The following is a 14,706-nucleotide window of genomic DNA, read 5'->3' as shown; positions in this document are numbered from 1 at the left end:
CCTCCCTAGATAATTCAGTCCCATTAGGTGCCTCATGCAGGACACCAGCCTGTATAGCCTTCAGTTCAGAAGGCTACAGCTGAAGAGAGAGTTGGGGAAAAATTAAATTCCATTGGAAAATTCAGGTGTTTTTCTGGCGAGATGGTGTTAACTTCAGTCTCAAATCACTTCCAGAGTTGATGGCTTAAATCTAAAAATAAGGAGTAATGGAGGTGGGAGCTCCAAAAAGCCAAGGAGCTGCGTGAAGGAGTTCAATGCCAGCAAAATGGCACGAGGAGGCATTAAACGATTAATACCGTTGGGTGAAGGCATCTAAGACCCTTCTCCTCCAAAGCAGCTTTTTTCTGTCTGCGTGCAGCTTGACCCAACAGAAAGGATAACTATCATGGTTTTGGCCAAATGGGCCAGTGGCTGGCGACAGATGCTCCCCCCCAACCTCTTGCACACGGAGAGGAGGAGGAGAGATGAAGAGATTTGCGAGTTTAGAAGAAATTAAACTACTTTAATGAAATATTAATAATAAAATAAAAAGGAAAATAATTAAATAGATACAATATATACAAAACCGTATTAAGCTCCCAGGATGACGTCACCGGCAGGCACTGGGGAAGTCCCAGACTGGACTCAGCAACGGGCGGGAACTGGATTCCAGAGCTGGAGTCAGGAACACACGGATCAGGATATAAGGCAGATGAACAGACAGGGTCCTCCTCGGACGTCAGCCATTGAAGGAAGAGGGTTGACCCTTTGATCCCTCAGCTTTTATACTGAGCATGGGGCAGATGGGATGGAATACCCTGGTGGCCAATTGTGGGTCACCTGTCCTTGTCCGCTCCTCCCCGCAGGTGGGACCCCTCTATGCTTTCTGCTTCCGACCATCTAACGGGGCAAATAACGAAATTAGCTGACCTTGGTTGTTATAGCAATAAGCATAAGCAAGAGCCTCTCTGCGTACCATTCCTCAGCACTAATTGTAAACATTGGTCTTATCACTCTGAGAACGAACCGTTTTCGGCACAATATGCTGTTAATTTCAGAGAGTTAGAAGAGGCCTAGCTAAGAAGTAAAATTACTGAACAGAAAGTTGGTTCTGTTTTACCTCAAACCAGGACGATAGCCCAGAATTCCCATCCCCACCAGCCCACCTTGCAGGGCTGTGATTTCCCCCCTCCCTGGGACCAGCCGCCCTCCCCTCGCTGTTGCCGGTGGCTCGCTATCGTTCCCTGCTCCGCTCCAGCGCCTCCTCACCGAGGGAATACAAATTGGTCGGCTCTGAAGCATATGGAGGAGAAGAATGCTCAGCTGTGAATTTCGGGGACGGGTATTATACAAACCCAGCCACCAGCACATCACCTTTTCAAAGGCTTCAAATCCGCTACAAATTGCTTCTGAATGACAATGGGAATTTCTCGCCCTTCACAAAGCCCCCCATATTAGCATCTTTATTGGAATAAACTAGCTAATTTCTCCAGTTGGAGGGCTGGTCTGGAGAATCCTTAATGCCAATTAGATGGATATTTATCAGCACCCTGACGCTTGTGGGGTGGCAGGGAAGGCTGCTGCCTGGTCCGGCAAGTGGCTCGCCACCTGCCCAAGTCCGGACCAGAGACAAAGAGATGGGGAACACTCAGTCCCCAGGGCCAGCAGCAAAGCAGGACATCACAGGGACCAAGGGGTCCTCTATTTTAATCCTCAATATGTTCTTTGTGGCATTTGGTAATTCCCAGGCGCAGGGCGGGGAGGCTGAACCTGTGCTTGCAGGAATAATGATAAATCTGTGCCCTTTGCTATCCTTCAGGTCCCCCTATGAAAAATATACCTCCAGCTAAGCCAGGCTGACTGAATTCAGCTGGACTGAAACATGCATGGAATAGAAGGAGATATATTCTGTCTGTCTATCCATCCTGAATAACTGTACGGCAGTTTGTCGTTGGGTTCAGCATTTATCTTGTAAAATGGCTGTAAAGAAAAAGGAAAAAAAAAAAAAGGGAAAAAAAAGGACAGAAGAGCAAAGCCCAACTTCATAAATATAAATATCCCCAAATCTAACACCTCATGATGTTGCAGGTAAGCAGAGTTCATTCCTCACTATGGGTGGAAAACGTGGGGAGGCTTCTCTTCGCTGTGTGCTCCCTGGAGCAGCGTTTGTCAGGGCGTTCACAATGCAGCACTGGCCTGGCCCATAGCTGGGACGGCTCAGGACTGTCCCAGCGCTGTGCCCACAGATAACCCCGAGCTAGAGCCCGGGTACCAGCCGTGCTGTAGTTAACTGCAGGGTTACCAGAGGGAGCAAGGAGAAAGGGCGACGTGCCTTTTTGCCCATGGCAGGTATCATTCATCTCTGATCTGTTTGGCCAGAAGTGGCTCAGATCAGTTGGATTCAGTGTCTCTGACTCTCAGCAGGACAATATTTCCCCTTCGTTTTTGTGTTAAACTCTCGGATTTAACCCATGGGGCACAGTTGTCCAGGACCACTGAAGAATCCATGGTGTCATTTGCGGGGCGGGGGGCGACAGGTCCTTTTGGATTTTATTCTCTTACGAGGCCAGACTCGGTGGAGGAATTCTGAAAATGTCTCATCTCCGTGCTGAGCAAACACAGCCCGAAGGCAGAGCGGGGCTAGTTTTGACACCGCCTGTCTCATCGTCAGAACCGGGGAAGGCTCCCCCAGATGTGGGTCATCAGAGGCAAAGCTGGCGACTTCGGAGTCGTTATCAACGCTGTGTGCTGTGTACCAGGCAAAGCAGCAAGGCCATGTCAGGCTGCTGTCTCCGTGCGTCCCCCATGGATAAATATTGGCTCAGCCTCTCCCCGTGGTGTTGCCTGAGAGCAGCTCCTTGCCCTTCGCGCAGAGCACCACCCTCCCAGTGTGGCAAGCCCCTTCCCCATCTCCCTCCCACCTCCTCCGAGGGTTAATGGAAAGAGGAGATGGGCTGCCGAAATGCCGGTAAACAAGGCTCAGCTGCTGGGTTAGGCGGGGGGAGAGGGTCAAAGGACAAAAATGAGGACAAGTCTGTACGCAGCCCCGGCGGCTGCTGCTGCCACCTGCCCCAGCCCCCGGATGGAAATTGCTGCTCAACTCTGCCTTCTTCCCATTGAAGGTGTCACCCTTCTTCTAGATCGTGTTTTTTTGGGCTAAAAAATAATTCATTGTATTTGTTAGAGGGTTTCTTCTCCCCTAGACAAGCGGCTCATGAAGGTCCCATGGAGGCAAGTTGTCTCGATCTGGGTTTTTTTCTGAGGTGGAGGCACAAGGGTTCCTGCTGAGGAGGGGGTTTGACCCAACACGTGCAGAGCAGCGGGCATTTGCTGTCCGTCTCCCAAACCGCTGGGCTACCTCCCTCCACAAATTATATTTGAGAATTCCTTCCCTGACCACTGATAGGCGGCCACTGCTGGGGTGGGATGCGAGAGAAAAGGCTACAGGCTTCCCTATCCCTTGCAAGTGCTCCTGTCCCAAGTACCAACCATCTTTCAGCAGTGCTCTGGTGATGGGATTAAGGTGCATTAGGAGTTTTTGTTCTGGTCTCTCCCAGGGAGGATCAAATGCAGTGAAATATCTCATTTTGCTGGTGGCTTTTTGAAAAATGTGTGGTATGTGTTAATGTCAGAAAGGCAAGGTCAAAGGAACAGGACCACAGGACACAGGGCTGGAAAAACCCTTTTAGGGCCCGGAGATCGGTCCATGTTATTGTAGCCCTGTTCGCACTGTTTTAAAAGAAGTGCAGTTGTTTACCCTCAGCACATGTGCTGCAAGACTGTTGGTGGATCACAACTGTTTTCTGGGAAGAAATGCGAAAGAAAAGCCGCGGCTCATGTGTTACTTGTCCTTCAACAAAAGACCAGACCCTGCACCAACTCAGCGCGAGCTCTGTCTCCTCCACCCATGGGCATTGTCCTTCCCGGGGAGGTTTCCAGTTTACCCAAGGAACACAGGTTGTTGCTGATATTTATGCCAGAGTTTTAGGTTTCCCATTTAGGCTGGAGGAACGTGACCTTGAGTTTGAGCAGCGTTTCCGCAAAAATCAGCACTGAATGGAGACGAACTCCAGTTTGTAGGAGTCAACTATGGGATGGTTTAGGAAGGATGTTGAGAGTATCGCATCCAGCTGAAAGAAGCATCGGTGCAGGCGAATCTCAACACCAAAAGCCCTTTAGCCAGTATGAATAAACGAAGTGCCTTGCTGCTGGCATCAGATGCAATTGTTAACTAAGCCCTTTGATGGACAAAGGGTCCCATGTGACATCCCTACCAACTACCTCCTCCACGCTTGGGTTCCCCATCCATCTGTGACATGTTTCTCTTATGGGGCCAATGCCCCCAGCCTGACCCACTCGATCTCAGAGTCATCTAGGCCTGAAACTGTTCCTCATGTGGAGGCAGAAGTGGTTTTAGGTCAACTGCTCAGCGATAATTTATGCTATGGTGCTTCTAGTTTGGTACGTATAGTATGGAGAGTTCTGGAGAAGTCTCCCTGTAATGGTGGCTCACATATTGCTACTCTTGGCTTTTACGCCCTCAAATTGCTCCGTTTTCATGGATCGCAGTAGTGCTGGGGTGGATTGGTGTGCAAAGAGGGTTGCACCTTCCTCCAAGCAGATGTGACATGTAGCGGCAACTAGAGGTAAGCACCGAGTGGATGTGGGTCATGCACCTGCTGTATGGCTTGAAGCAAGTCCCACACCGAGTGGTGCAAATGGGAGAGTTATAAACCCTTTCAGGAAACAGACTTACAAGGACTGGAGCTGTTTTACGAGCGGTGAAGTGAAATTAGTGGTAGCAATGGCAGAAACACTGTTTTTGTGGTGAAGAAAACATTGTGTGGACAAAGCCAATACAGCTTGACCAGCTTCCTGCAAGACTCTTCTGAGCAGTTTGTTTCACTTTGGCTCCTGGCTCCATCTTCCAGACGTATTCTGTTTGCTAGCGATTTTAGCTGAGTTTTTAAAAGCCAGGCCTCCAAACCCAACAGTGTTGCTGAATCAGAGGTACATTTGCCAGAATTGCCTGGACTCAAACCTGACTGTGAGCTCTCTCCAGACTCTCCTGGACCAGAGGCTGATGTCCCATCCGAGTCAGCAACCATGGATGGAATGGATGAGGTGCTATGGTGGTATTGGCTGGTGTCTTGGCTGCCGGGCTGGGGTGGGAAGGCACAGGTTATGTTTTATGAGGGATGAGTCTTCTCTCCCCTCGACATGAGCGTTGTTGGTTCCAGCTCTGCCGTGCTGAAAGTTTTAAAGGTCTGATTGCACGCTGGATACCTGACAGGCATCCCTGGCCTTGGATACTGGGCAGACCCTTCTGCAGCACTTCTTGTAACGGTGAAGCACTTTCTATGTCTTTTATGTTCTTCGTGTCCACGGAGCCTCAGCTACACTAATTTTAATCTACTGTGGGATTAAAATGAACCGGGGTGGACAGTCCTTGGGGAGACATAACCTAGAATTGGGGCAAATAAAGAAGGTGGTGTTATTGTCGGGGTGGAGTACAGTCACCCCAAAACCCCAAAGGCAGATGGGGCAGGGAAGGGAAAGTCCTCACACCAGCATTTATCAGGATGCCGTGATTAGCAGCCACGGCTCTGCTCGTTGAAGACTTCCATTTACAAAGTTGATAATGCACCGGCAGGAGGGAGCAGGGAACCAAAAGCTGAATTTTTCAGCTGTTAATTATCAAGGTCACGTTGCATTTACATTGGGTTTTCCTGCTGTTGTGCTTTAATTTCATTACAGATGTGTTTGTTAGGATATAGCTGGTCTGAGCACAGATGAGCACTGAGAGAATTCCCCCTGCAGAACACGATCTTTTTCCAAACAGGCAGTTCATGCATTGCTTGTTCGTAGCAGCATATTTCTGGAAGACAAGCAATTTTCTTCCCTTTAAAAGGACTTGGGGGAAAAAAGGACCATCATTTCCAGGCAGAAATTTTTCTGAGGAGGATATATTTGTGCCTGGCTGAGGAAAGACACGAAAAGGTCAAAGAAAATTAAAATCACATGCTCAGAACATTTTAGGGCAGGTGTTTTTCCTAAGCCAGAATTCAGCTTTTGGAGGGTGTATCCCAGGATTTATGCTCCTCTTAACATTTCACCTGTTGCACTAGTACTGGAGGGTGAATGATTTCCTGTCCCTCGCAGCCTGGTTTCCCTGGACCCAACTCAATAACTCGGCTTTAAACACATTGCAATTATTTTTGCAGCTAGAATGAAGACTCAGACAAGTGCTCCGGTCTGGCTGCTCATCGCCGCATTTCACTTGGCATGTAGGCTACGGATGAGGAATGCACAGAATTTCCTTTTCCAGCCCGTCAGATCCTCTGTCTTGAGCCTGGCCCAGCCCCAAGAGCACAACGGATGCAGCTGGAGAAGGGCAGGTCCAATCTTGCTGCTAAGCTCCAGTGACACTTAACCTCCTCTGCCGTGTGATCAGCCAGCAGCTGGAGGTGGATGCTAATAAGTGGCTGAGCATCAGCTGCTGCCTGTTGAAATGGGTCCTTTGTGAAGGAAGAGGAGTTTATTTCCCAGGCTGGAGGAGGTGGTGATGGAGGTTGGGGCTCTTGTGGGAGAAGATGGAGGTGCCCTTGATGCTGAATGAAGGTGATTTCCTGATTTTGCGTCTTGATTTCTTCATTGGTGTTGGTCTATTTGAGCAGGTAATGGGGCTGTAGGCTTCCCCTCTACCTACTAAAAATTGCTGCTAGGATTCTTGTCCTGTTGTGAAAGCTGACTGCAACTAATTGTAATTTCTTAGTGTCAGCAGTAGGTGGGAATCAATGGGGAGCTTTGAGCTATCGAATAATGAAACCGGTTAATCCCTTGTGTTTCTCTAGAAAAAGCGTTAGGGCGGAACGTTAGCCCTTTGGGGCAAACTGTCTTCTCAGTGACACCTATGTTCTGTGAGACAACAAGCCTTTCCCACAGGTCTGTTAGCTTGGCCTTGGTTGCAATGGGAGCTGTAAACATAAGATCAAATTCTGCCTTATCTCATCCCTAAAAATTATTTTTCTTGGCCTGGAATGGAACACTAACTGGCTTCTTTCCTAAAGCAGCTGCACAGCAAAGATGGGATTGAACGAACCTCTTTCCCTTGAGCTTAGGAACAACTCAAGATGGGTAGAAAACCGCTGTTGCATCACTGATACAGAAATAACTATAATTCACACCATGTACGAAGATACCAGAGTCTGATTACTAACAGCGATGGCTGTACTGGTCAAAACTATCTTTACTGCATCAGGAAAACCAGTTTTATCCCAAGGATGCTGCTAAGAAATGAAGAGGGTTTGGTTTTGGTTTTTGTTTTTTTTTTTTTTTTCTTTGGTGGAATCAACCCAGCAAACAGGGCATAAATTGCTGGAAGAAAGTCAGACTTCAAAAAGCATTAGAAAATATTCCTCTTCCTCCCCAGATTATAGATTTCCTTTATTGGAAGAACAGTGCCTTGAAAACAGACTGTAATGAAATTTGCTATTTAATTAGTCTTCATTTTATTTATGTATTTAATTTTGCTGGAGTGGTTAAAGACTATTCAGGTTGAGGGAATTTCTTTATTTTCCTCTGCATATTTCCTTATATTAAAATTTTTAAGACCGTCAAACGTTCTCTTCTGATTTTGCTAGGAGGTCTTCCTTGGCTGTGTAGAGGCAGGTTTGCCGAATAATGTTTATTAACATAACCAAAATATTAACAAAGACCTCTTTTAAACAAAGTACTGGCTAGGCACTGGAATGAAAGAACTGTTAACAAAACCTATGAGTTTAAACCAGAAAGGAACTTTCCTCAGTTGATCAGCTTTGTGTTCCTGACGGTGTCATTATTTTGCTATTCAGTAACCATACAGGGCTCCATTCTCACTTGATTTTTTCACATCAAAAATCAAAGAGAAATCAGAAGTAATTTCTGGAGTGAAGCTTTTCAGGCTTCTCTCTCCAGCAAAAAGGAATCTCATCTTAATTCTCCTACTTACTGCTGTCTCTGGCCTCTTGGCCAATTAGGTTGGATTTAGCTTAACCCAAAGCAATCATCAGGTCATGACGATTCTGGAAACAATTTTATTTTTTTTTTTTAAACTGAACTATTTTGTTCTTCTCTCTTCCCCCCGGTTGCTATAAAGCAAAAGGCTTCAGTTGTCTTTTCTCCAGAGGGATCAGCAGCAGCTTGCGGAACAAGCGCTATGCTAATGAAATCCTCTCTTAGTTTAATCTAAGTGGGGGTTTTGGTTAAACTCTGTTGGTTCAGTGACCCCCCTCCCCCAGCACAGAACTGCCCTGGCGATGGCTCAGCCTGTGGGACAGTCCTGGAGAGACTGATTCTGGGGGCTGAACCCAAGCGGTGGTAACCCAGCGCCAGCGTTATCCCCAGCTCCCGATGCTTTGCTGGCTATGAAAGAGGACAGAACAGAGGGGGAAAAAGTATCCCTGGTCTCTGCATCACCAGGAATAGCTTCGAACAGCCACTGCGGCGATGCCTTGTTGCCCTTCTCTCCGTGCTGGGGCTGCTGAGCTGGTGATGGGGAGGAGGAAGGATGCTGTTCCTCTTGAGCTGCCGTCCTGCTGCTTGGCAGAGCATCCCGGGATGCTGAGCAGGTCACGCAGGCTGTGCGTGCCGTACCATCCCATCTGCGCAGCCCCACCTTACCAGTGCACGGTGTGGAAAATTCCCTCCCAGACTCTGAAGCGTATTACAACGCTGCAGGATGTACAGAATGGACAGCATTTGAAGTGTTTCCTTATAGGATAATCAGAGGAAGTCATTGTATTAAATATCCATTTGTGTCATTAGCCTTTTATTTGGTGCTTCATCCAGACATCCTGTTTGCTTCCCCTTTGAAGTAATGAATATGTTTCCTGTGTGCCGGGTCTGATCCAAAGCTCCCGTATAAAAGCAAGTTACCGAGCTGAGATCAGTCATGTGCTCAGTGGGGAAAAACATCTCCAGACTCACCTTGTGGGAGGAATTTTGAGGTAAATCCAGAGCAGTGTTTATTGGCTGCCCTTAAAACCACTCCTTGAGCTATCCTGTCTAGAGGTTATAGCTACCTGCTCCATCTTGTACGGGGAAGAAGTTTCTGGCATCTGACACCTCGCCGTACTGTGGTGGGATGTTGCAGGAACATCACGGTGTTGTCCTGAGCGGTTGAGAGAAGTGGCCCAGCTCCCGGGGTGCACAGAGCAAATGCGGAGCCATAATTCTGTATATTAGGAGGCATCAGGGCCAAAGAACTGGGACCTCGCTGTCTTTAAAGGTGGGAAGTGTCCAAGCTGCTCTACATCCCTCTCCCTTCCTCCTTCCAATTCTGACTGGGAAAGCTCCCGCTGCCTTTCCTGCAGGAAGGATGAGTGTCCAGCTGATTTGCAGTAACTGCTTCGTATCTGCAACCTTACTCATCCTCGGGGGCTGACTCTGCGATCGCCGCAGCTAGCAGCAAACCCCACTCTGTTTTTAAATCTGTATCTGAGACAAGAGAGGGAGGCTTTGTATGTGGGGCCTGGAGGTAGAGGCATGACATATGCTAATGAGTAGATTATAGCCACATCCAAGATACACATTAAATACCAGGAGGAATGCTGTGCCAGCATGGGAGATCCCGCCCCAAGAAACAGCTGGAGGAGCTGCATAACCCCTTCAAATGCCTCTTCACCCTTGGCTGCAGTGGGGAGGGCAAGAGGGAGGGTAACCAACTCTCCGTGGCTATCAAACAAGTGCTGGCCTCTTTTGCTGCCAGGTAGGGAAGGGTTAATCGGGGAAGCGCAGCCCCTAAGGGCCGGGACTGTTGTTCCATGCAGATTGGCTTCTTCTTGTTTCTCCTATTGATCGCAATCACGCAGAGCTGTGCCTGTAACAAACTGCCTTAAATCATTGCAATCATAATAAGCACACCTTGGTAAATAATGCATGAGATGTCCGTAAGCCTATATTCATTAGAAGGAAGGCGCATATAGAGCGCGGTAATCATCTGGGCTGGAGTGGGGGCTTGGTGGGTTGGATTGAGATGTAGTAGCTGCTAGGGATCAGCCCTGCACTGAGGTGGGTTTCGGGCAGGCTCCCCAGCCCCTCAAGATGTTGGAAATACAGACAGGCTCCTTTTCACGTTCATGAATTTTGCACGAGGTGTTTAAAATGCCTCCAAGCTTCACAGCATAATACAGGTTGGGCGGAAGTGGGCTCGTGGCAAGTCTCCAAATAGCATAATAGCCAGGCGTCGCAATTAATAGTACTTAATATATCTTAATGACAACAAAACACATAGCGGGTAACAAGTTTTGCTGTGAAAGCCTCATAGCCAAGTTAATGGTCTGGATATTAGAAGCCTTTGTTTTAAAATGCAAATTAAAAATGCTTAGTTTTCCATTTGTCTTGAGGAGCCGAGTGGTGTCGAAGTGTGGAGCTTCTTTAAGGCAACTTTGTCTTCTCAGGCTGGGGGTTGGTGTAGTCCTTGGCCAGACCCCACAGCAGGGCCAGCTCAGGTGCTGTAGCCTTCATTAGAAGGTTCCTAGGGCAAATTGCAGGGAAAATTAGTTAGGCAGTAATTTCCACCTCCCTTTCATCCTAGGGAGAAGATTATTATTATCACTATTATTATTTTGTTAAATGACAGTGATAAGGACAGTTTGGCTTTTGTATGGTTAGAAGAGATAGGAGCGGGGGCAGAAACATTCCTGGTGATATCAGACAGCTGCGGATGGTGATGGGTCATTTCACTCCATTATGGTTTCTGGCAAGCGAGCATTAAAGGGTGTGTGAGGGCACCGTGTCTCAGCGATGACTTCATTTGGCTGTCTAAACAAACAGCCATTCCTCACCAGGTGCAAAGGGCCTTGTATTTGTTTTTTTCCTCCATGAATGAAAAAGAAATACCTAAAGTGAAAATAGTAGCAGTGGATTGTATCTGCTTGACAACCGTGGTGGTCCCTACCTCCTGCGAAACAGCCGCGATGTGAGCCACGGCAGGGAGAACTCACTTGTCCATGCTCAGCCCCGATGGGGTGCCTTCATGGCCAGATGAGTGGGTTCAAAAGCCTGGACCTCAAAACTCATAGACCTTCTGTTGGCACTGGTCGGCTCTAGGTTGTCTGTATCCAACGTGCAGGTCTGCTGAGTAGTACCCACAGTGGGTTGGGTGAGTAGGATCTGAACTTGCACGGGGCACGGAAGTCTTGTAGGAGCAGTTGCTAAGCCCCTGGGGGTATGTGCTGGAGGGAGGGCTAGGCCTCTGGTGTGCTCCATCTGTCCGAGATTGGCTTCTCCTAAAACACGAGTGTGGGAACTGATCTTGTGGATGGTGTCCAAGTCTCGAAAATGGGTGAAGAGACAAACCTGGCTGGTAACTCAATTACGCAGCCCACTTCTAGCTGTCCTCCTGCACCCCATCCTTCACTGGTGCACCTACTTGCATCTGAATGCTTACCCTCACCATGCATCAAACCTCAGTGATCTTGAAGTCTCCTTGACTCCTTGAAGTGATGAAGTGGAAAATCTGGAAGTGCTGGGGAATCTCTTGTCCCTGGAAGGAGATGTCCTCTTTGAGAGCGCCAGGGGATCCACTGGTTTTAGAAGATCATCTCAGGTTCACTTCTTTCTGAACCAGACCAGAGCATTTTATAGATGCAAGCAATTTAAACTTACTTTAGACTCCTAAGTAGGCCATATCTGAGATAAATTTGAAAACCCAGCTCTCCTGTTGACAGCCACATCTTAAACTTTCATCGAACTGCTCTACCTTCATCTCTGAAGTTGTATTTTTGTCCTTGATACTCTTGCTGGAAGGCTGTGGCAGAAACTCACAGCCAGTGGTTACAGTTAAATATAAGGAAGAATAGTAAAACTTTTCCTCTCTAAAAATACATTTCTGAGTGTCAAGCTCAGTCTTATCTCCAGGAACAGTCTGAAGAGCTTGAGATGATTTTTGAGTCCTGGGTTTTTTCCAGAATCAATTCTTTTTGCTCCTTTCTTGTGTAATTAAAGAAATAAATCCCCCAGCAGCTCAGCTCCACATAGATCAGAGCCCCCCCTCCAAAGAAAAGTGATGATCCTAGCTATTTTGTAGATAAACTATAACATTTTTTTTTTCCCCCTGTACTTCCAGCTGCATCATCTGTCACAGAAGCAGAATGACCAAGAGTGAAAAGGTCAGTAAATTTTAAGCTGGTCCGGTTAGACTGGAGAAGAAGGATCAGCTAACCTGAGGGAAAGCAGATAAATGGGGAAATATTACCAAGCCTTCACCTTCGCACCACGCTGCCTCGAATGCTGCTTGCCTCTGCAATGGTCCCGAGAGATGTGGCAATCTGTAGCCATGAAAATATCAGTCCTGGCAAGGTCCCCCGGAAGAGGAGCCCCGGTATGGGCACCCTGTGCAGGGACGTGGGGATGAGTGTGGTGTGTAACACATCTCTGCTGGCCTGGATGCTCAGGGGAGGCGGCTTCACCCTCCAGATGGTGGTTAGAGCCCATCAGACTCACTTTCTTTGGTAACCTGAGCCAGGATTTGAGCCAGAGGCCTCCAAAGGTGAAAGGCTAATACGCTCGCCTCCCTCCCTGCCACCGAGCCCCCTTCGCTTTGTTAAGGCGATGCACGAACTTTGGGAAATGGCTCCTGCAACCTATAAATGATGAATGAAATGAGAAAGCCCCGCTCGGCGCGCAGGGATAATGCGCTGGCCGCTGGGCTGTTTGCTCTGCAGTGTTCAGCAAACAGGCTGCAGAGAAAGCTCAGCAGGATCCCGGACAAAAGGAAAGGACAATCAACTGGAAAACTCACTGGGTTCAATTATGGGCTGGAATTTAATCCCGGTAGGTTTGGAAGGGCTTCCCCAGCCATTTGGCCCCCGGGCAAAAATCCATCTCGCAAGTAGGTTTCTCTGAGGTCTCAGGACAGCACGCAGAGGTATTAGGCTCATAAAGGGTTTCCTATTCACAGAAAGCCCTGAAGATACTTCAGAAGCTTGTCCAGATTACTTCTGGGTGAAGCCATAATGCTGGAAGTGAAAGGAGCTGGGGTGTTCTTGTGGCTAGGAAATCCAGGCTGCAAAAAAGAGAGGGGTGGTTAAAGCCCGTAAATAGTTCTCAGCTAATGAAATTGCTGGGTGGGGAAAAGGGGAAAATAGCTCCTTTTTAAAGCAGATGAGGCAAACATGCCTCCCAACATATTTTCTGCTCATAAAACTCAGTCTGGGTTTCTAGGTAACTAGTGGAGAAACCCCAGGGAGAAGTTTCTAAGGGTTTCCCACACTAGCTAGATTTGAATAACTGAATGGAACTGCTGAATGTCAACCTTATCTCCCACAGAGCGTGGCTTACGCCATCCCACCTCTCCTGAGGCTCACTCGTGTGCGAAGCAAACCTGGAAGCCTGGAGGCCCTTCATGTTGGGACACCCAATGTTGGGGTCCAGCATTCACCAAGTGCGCGGCTAAGAGGGACCTTTGTCACACCATCTAGTCCGATCTCCTGGCTGTCTCTGCTTAAATCCCAGTTTTGCGCGCTCTTTCTGATTGTAATCCTGGATTCCTGGGGCTGCCCATCCTCTTGCAGCGCCATCTCCCTTGGGGGGCTCGTTCACCTGCTGGATGGGGATTTCAGAGCCTGGTGGGCATTCATAAGGTACTGCTCCAGATCTTACTGTTTCTTTATTTTGTTTTATTTCTAAACATTTTTATTTTTATTTCTATGCAGCGGTTACTTTCTGGAGCTCAAATTCTCTGCTGGCCTCGGGCTCACCTTGAGCTCTGCTTACGGCCTCGCCGTGCTTGGTAATAAGGTACTGAGTCAAACAGGTTGTCAAAGGCACAGAGAGGTTCAGGCGTTGGGATGGATTTTTTTCCTTGCTGGCCGTGGTTTTGTCGCAGGACCAGGCTGTGCCTGCAAACAGCAGGGGGATAAGCGAGGAAAAGGGCTCCTTCCTCCTCCCGCCGTGAGGGATGGAGCCGGGAGTGAGCAGCATCCTATTGAAAATTATTTTTAGTATTTCTTCCTGACTTTTTAAGATAGTTTGCTTTACCCTAATTAATATTGCACTGGAAATAAGCATTTGGATCCCATCTAAGCCTTGATGTGAGCAGAGGCGTTACAATGAAATCGGAGCGGATGAGCGTTTGGTTTCGATGAGGCTTTTTTCCATACTGACCCGTCTTTACTGGGATTCAGACCAGTTAATCCAGGGTGTGAATGATGACCTGGTACATTGCTGCAGTTGAAAACAGTATAGGGTTCTTGCCAGTTGAATCTCGAGTCCAGGGAAGCCTTGACTGGCAAAGCGGGGAATCCAGGTGCGTTAAACGCACTGGTGCTGTTTTGTGCACAGGGACAACTTAAATCTAGGTAACAAACTTGACGGGTTTGTCGCTGCTGTTAAAAAGCAGCTGTAGAGAAGGCAGACGGCCAGCTGATCATCCGCGCAATATAAGTGGGCCTCAGGATGGGAAAGATAGAGATACTTCTGTTTGCAGCCAGCGCTGTGGTGAGCAGGCAGGGATGCTGAAGGGACCACGGCACAGAGATCGTTTACCGTTGTGACTGAACTTAATATTACTCGTATGGCCATGCAAACTGGCAGCCACACAAATGAAAGGTGCAGGGCAGTGCCTGTATCCTTCCCTTCATGCGGAGGAAGGCGAGCTGCTGCTGCTGTGTGTGGAAAGGGTAAGTCCAGAGGAAGGAATCGGCACGTGCCTGCTTCCAGAGGGTCGAGCCGGCACAGGCAGAG

At 48.2% G+C, this 14,706-nt stretch overlaps 1 long non-coding RNA gene across 2 annotated transcripts; it reads left to right on the top strand.

Moving 5' to 3' along the window:
* The first annotated feature begins 6,513 nt into the window (after positions 1–6,513).
* On the top strand, positions 6,514–14,035 carry LOC141748826 (uncharacterized). 2 transcript variants are annotated; one of them, XR_012589108.1, is made up of 3 exons: positions 6,514–6,600; positions 12,089–12,131; positions 13,291–14,035. It is a non-coding gene; the product is annotated as an uncharacterized LOC141748826 (long non-coding RNA). The 2 variants fall into 2 exon arrangements; XR_012589109.1 differs by having other exon boundaries at positions 6,546–6,656.
* Positions 14,036–14,706: the final 671 nt, after the last annotated feature.

This window comes from Larus michahellis, chromosome 9 (genome assembly GCF_964199755.1).
Source record: "Larus michahellis chromosome 9, bLarMic1.1, whole genome shotgun sequence".
Classification (NCBI taxonomy): domain Eukaryota; kingdom Metazoa; phylum Chordata; class Aves; order Charadriiformes; family Laridae; genus Larus; species Larus michahellis.
This window is presented reverse-complemented; position numbering and strand designations above follow the sequence as displayed.